This window comes from Schistocerca americana, chromosome 1, assembly GCF_021461395.2.
Source record: "Schistocerca americana isolate TAMUIC-IGC-003095 chromosome 1, iqSchAmer2.1, whole genome shotgun sequence".
NCBI lineage: Eukaryota > Metazoa > Arthropoda > Insecta > Orthoptera > Acrididae > Schistocerca > Schistocerca americana.
This window is the reverse complement of record NC_060119.1, coordinates 1,229,854,770-1,229,860,769: the sequence shown is the minus strand read 5'-3', so window position 1 is coordinate 1,229,860,769 and position 6,000 is coordinate 1,229,854,770.

The following is a 6,000-nucleotide window of genomic DNA, read 5'->3' as shown; positions in this document are numbered from 1 at the left end:
TTGCTCCAGAATGATACTTGCTCCTGATGTAGGCAACCTGCACTAACACTGTGCTGATGGCACTGTTGCCCTACTACTACTGTAGTCAGGTGTTTTTCTTTCAAGGAAACAATTTAAAAGTCTTTATTACGCAGGTTTTTTGATAGGATCAGAACTAGAACATTTTGTAGTTACTTACAAGACGCCTTTCGTGTTCCAAAACATTAAAAATACTCCAAACACCCAGGTGCAGCCTCCTGCCCTTACATAATAGTGTGTGGGAGACTTTGTCCCCAGGATTAAAAGAAATGATAGCTACAACGTTCTCCATACAATCGCTGTTCTTTGTAGTCCCTTATCCTGCCACAGTCCACACCCTCCATAGAAAACTGGTGTGAATATTAGTCAGGGTGTGATCTTTTACCAGAGTTGCTTCGAGTTTGCACTAAGCAGATAGTCTAAATATAGTACTGCTTCATAAGGATTTACATAGGACTGATGCATTAACACTGATCAATGATCTGCTCTTAGGAGCAGTGGTTCTAGGCGCTTCAGTCTGGAACCGCGTGACCGCTACGGTCGCAGGTTCGAATCCTGCCTCGGGCATGGATGTGTGTGATATCCTTAGGTTAGTTAGGTTTAAGTAGTTCTAAGTTTTAGGGGACTGATGACCTCAGCTGTTAAGTCCCGAAGTGTTCAGTGCCTTTTTTTAGGAACAGGGAAACACGCCCTCTTCAAATTTTGCGCCTGAGGATAGACTTGTGTCGCAGAGTATCTCTGGAGTCTCCAATTGCCCAGAAGTTTGCAGGCCTATGTAAACTTCTTCAGATAAACTATCGTTTCCCTACTGAAACAAAAAACTCGATCCAAAATAATCACCGTACGAAATGGGAACCCTTACTTAATACCCAGTACACCATACGAATCATCACCGCAAAAATCCATTGCTTGATTCCTGCAACATATATCTGTTGCCCAGACATGAATATAAAACATTAACATATTCACGACACTGCGAAATACGCAGTCGACACATGCAATTAAAATATACACTGACTGGAAAAAATAAATAATTAACCAGAAGTGATTAATGTCATCTTTTGTTCTGATCTTGATGTTCGATAAACTAAACGAGGCAGCACTGTTGTAACTGGTTGCCTGCCGCACGTATAGTGATGGATGTTTCACTGCCAGGGCATGCCGGACATACGGCGTCAGGTGAGAGGCTCTGCTGTGGCAGCCGGCAGGCACACCACATCAGGCGTAAACCGTCGGCACACGGACCGTGCATCCGAACGTTGAGCATTGAGCGTGCCAAGTTTCTGCACGTTCGGGAGTCTTTCCGAACGTGCAGAGAAATATCTGGCATATCATATATTCTAAGCGTGCGTCTGAGCATTGACCAATGAGATGGCACAACACCAACTACGTCACACGCACGCCGCCTCTCTTCAGTACACAGTTGTGAGGCGCCATATTGGCATTCATTTCAAGCCTGTATGTATATATGAGCCGTTTCTGAGCACCAGAAAATTGAGAATCACTGGAAAACTCGTTGAGAATTGTGTGATTTGTTCCAATAAAATAATGAGAAACATATTCGTGCCAAAAGAATTATTGTAACTTGCGTATTATGAGAGTAGGCTATTTGAAGGCAACGACACACTGAAGATCCACCCAAAACGCATTGTTCTCGGCACAATTTGTTATAATTAAATTTCAATTAGTAACATCTATGATTAAGGTTTTCAGTATGGGGTAACAAACTATGATTAGAACTAAAGGGGTGGTTGTTGGCTTAGCGTAATGAGTAGAATCACCGTGTTGTAGAGAGTTGTTTGTCGGGTCAGTGGTTCGCCTCTTGACACTTCCAAATTTTTTTCCTAACATTCGCGTATTTATTAGGGTCAGATACTTTATTATTAGTTTAATATAAGTATATACTATAATATTTGATGTCATGTAACTATAAGTTCACCTTTTTTTGAGGGGTGACTTTGTTCGATTGGCTTAATCTACTAGACAGCTTGCACTACTTGTATATTTGCTCCTTTTTCTTTTACGCTTCGTAATTCAAATGTTGCAAAGATTCTGTTAATGGGTAGAACAGTTATCAAGTAAGACTGACCTTGGGGTTTTACTAAAATGTGGGAATGATGACATAATAAACATTATTTATTACTCTTGTATGGAGAAGTATTCCAAATTTGTACTGCACTGTTTGTAATGGAACTTTTATAAGCCTGTGTCCTTCCTTATTGATTGAACAGGGTACTTTCCTTTTCGTGGACGATTGAGGAAATGTGCGTTTTAGCAGAGCTAACATGGGAATTTTACACGAGCCCCTTGAGTAAACAGTGTGGTTAACGAACTAGAAACATCCCTCAACTGCCGCTGGAGTTTGTTGCGATCGTGTATACCACGTTGGGGCCCACGAACCGTATGCACAAGTCGCATCGTTTCTGAGTGTTCAGCAGCCCGTTGAACTTGGCACGCTCAACGTTAACGTTAGACAGCACCGTCCGTGTGACGACGCCTTAAGGCTATGGCCACACGAGCCTGTTTTTCAGGCGCACTGTGCAGGATTTCACACCGACATTATAGACCACTGCTTATTCATTGGGGCTGGCCACACGTCGGCCTTTTCGCACGCTGCGCTCCCGCAGACTTCTGCGTTCACACCCTTGGATGCATTTTATCAGCGTATTTTTTACTCAAGGCACTGGTCACACGTGCAGGGAACGCGCTACGGTTTAAGGATCCTCCCGGGCTCCCGGTCAGTAATTTATCTAAATCCTGCTCGTGTGCGTTTGTTGCATTATTTGCATTAATTAGTAATTACTGTATTTTGTATAGTGCAATGCGTTAGTGAAAAATTAGCACACTTCAGACGTGTCTGCGATTTGCTAATTGCTCTGCGGAATAGTCGATAAAACAATCTGCAACACCATGTACACTGATTGGGCAAAACATTATGACCACCTACTTAAAAGGGTGTTGGTGCACCTGTCGAACGCAATTCAACAGTGATTCTGCGTGCCATGGACTCGACAAGTACTTGATATGTTTTCGTGGATTTGTTGCACCAGATGCTTATGCAGATGTCACACACTTCCCATAATTTACGGGTGGTTGATTTGTGGGCACGGATCTGGCCCTCAATACTGTCCCTGTTGGCTTTCAAGGGATTCGTGTAAGCCGAATTTGATGGCCAGGACATCAACATGAGTTCACGATCAACTGAGTAGCCCAACTGAGTAGCCCAACTGAGTAGCCCAACTGAGTAGCCCAACTGAGTAGCCCAACTGAGTAGCCCAACTGAGTAGCCCAACTGAGTAGCCCAACTGAGTAGCCCAACTGAGTAGCCCAACTGAGTAGCCCAACTGAGTAGCCCAACTGAGTAGCCCAACTGAGTAGCCCAACTGAGTAGCCCAACTGAGTAGCCCAACTGAGTAGCCCAACTGAGTAGCCCAACTGAGTAGCCCAACTGAGTAGCCCAACTGAGTAGCCCAACTGAGTAGCCCAACTGAGTAGCCCAACTGAGTAGCCCAACTGAGTAGCCCAACTGAGTAGCCCAACTGAGTAGCCCAACTGAGTAGCCCAACTGAGTAGCCCAACTGAGTAGCCCAACTGAGTAGCCCAACTGAGTAGCCCAACTGAGTAGCCCAACTGAGTAGCCCAACTGAGTAGCCCAACTGAGTAGCCCAACTGAGTAGCCCAACTGAGTAGCCCAACTGAGTAGCCCAACTGAGTAGCCCAACTGAGTAGCCCAACTGAGTAGCCCAACTGAGTAGCCCAACTGAGTAGCCCAACTGAGTAGCCCAACTGAGTAGCCCAACTGAGTAGCCCAACTGAGTAGCCCAACTGAGTAGCCCAACTGAGTAGCCCAACTGAGTAGCCCAACTGAGTAGCCCAACTGAGTAGCCCAACTGAGTAGCCCAACTGAGTAGCCCAACTGAGTAGCCCAACTGAGTAGCCCAACTGAGTAGCCCAACTGAGTAGCCCAACTGAGTAGCCCAACTGAGTAGCCCAACTGAGTAGCCCAACTGAGTAGCCCAACTGAGTAGCCCAACTGAGTAGCCCAACTGAGTAGCCCAACTGAGTAGCCCAACTGAGTAGCCCAACTGAGTAGCCCAACTGAGTAGCCCAACTGAGTAGCCCAACTGAGTAGCCCAACTGAGTAGCCCAACTGAGTAGCCCAACTGAGTAGCCCAACTGAGTAGCCCAACTGAGTAGCCCAACTGAGTAGCCCAACTGAGTAGCCCAACTGAGTAGCCCAACTGAGTAGCCCAACTGAGTAGCCCAACTGAGTAGCCCAACTGAGTAGCCCAACTGAGTAGCCCAACTGAGTAGCCCAACTGAGTAGCCCAACTGAGTAGCCCAACTGAGTAGCCCAACTGAGTAGCCCAACTGAGTAGCCCAACTGAGTAGCCCAACTGAGTAGCCCAACTGAGTAGCCCAACTGAGTAGCCCAACTGAGTAGCCCAACTGAGTAGCCCAACTGAGTAGCCCAACTGAGTAGCCCAACTGAGTAGCCCAACTGAGTAGCCCAACTGAGTAGCCCAACTGAGTAGCCCAACTGAGTAGCCCAACTGAGTAGCCCAACTGAGTAGCCCAACTGAGTAGCCCAACTGAGTAGCCCAACTGAGTAGCCCAACTGAGTAGCCCAACTGAGTAGCCCAACTGAGTAGCCCAACTGAGTAGCCCAACTGAGTAGCCCAACTGAGTAGCCCAACTGAGTAGCCCAACTGAGTAGCCCAACTGAGTAGCCCAACTGAGTAGCCCAACTGAGTAGCCCAACTGAGTAGCCCAACTGAGTAGCCCAACTGAGTAGCCCAACTGAGTAGCCCAACTGAGTAGCCCAACTGAGTAGCCCAACTGAGTAGCCCAACTGAGTAGCCCAACTGAGTAGCCCAACTGAGTAGCCCAACTGAGTAGCCCAACTGAGTAGCCCAACTGAGTAGCCCAACTGAGTAGCCCAACTGAGTAGCCCAACTGAGTAGCCCAACTGAGTAGCCCAACTGAGTAGCCCAACTGAGTAGCCCAACTGAGTAGCCCAACTGAGTAGCCCAACTGAGTAGCCCAACTGAGTAGCCCAACTGAGTAGCCCAACTGAGTAGCCCAACTGAGTAGCCCAACTGAGTAGCCCAACTGAGTAGCCCAACTGAGTAGCCCAACTGAGTAGCCCAACTGAGTAGCCCAACTGAGTAGCCCAACTGAGTAGCCCAACTGAGTAGCCCAACTGAGTAGCCCAACTGAGTAGCCCAACTGAGTAGCCCAACTGAGTGAATTGATTGTTTTCATTTGCTTGCTCCCAAAGACTACTTTCACTCAAAAGAATGAGTGAATAATTCAACAGATACGTATAACTAAAATTGAATGATTTGATTTTTTTCCAATAATTGAATGAATTGATTATTTTGATCCCATCACTAGAACATTGCTGCACCTTAGTGTTAGACAATTGTCATCTAATTCTGTAGAATGGTTTTGGTCTGTAAAAAATTTTGTAGTAATGGTGGTGGTTGCAGTAGTCGCACATGCCTTTCATTCAAGTGGATGAACTGGAACATTGTATCGAAACTGGTAAAAGTTGTAACAGGGAGGTACCCGTTTCCTTATTTATATTAAACAGATGTATTTTCTGTCTGTCAAACACTGTTTATTTCAAAATGATCGATATTGGGCAATACTGCCAAACTTCAGATAATTTGTCATAATTACAGAGTAACCTATCCTGATGGAACTATCAGTTCATTGTCAAAGTGACACCAAGCTAATACACTCCTGGAAATTGAAATAAGAACACCGTGAATTCATTGTCTCAGGAAGGGGAAACTTTATTGACACATTCCTGGGGTCAGATACATCACATGATCACACTGACAGAACCACAGGCACATAGACACAGGCAACAGAGCATGCACAATGTCGGCACTAGTACAGTGTATATCCACCTTTCGCAGCAATGCAGGCTGCTATTCTCCCATGGAGACGATCGTAGAGATGCTGGATGTAGTC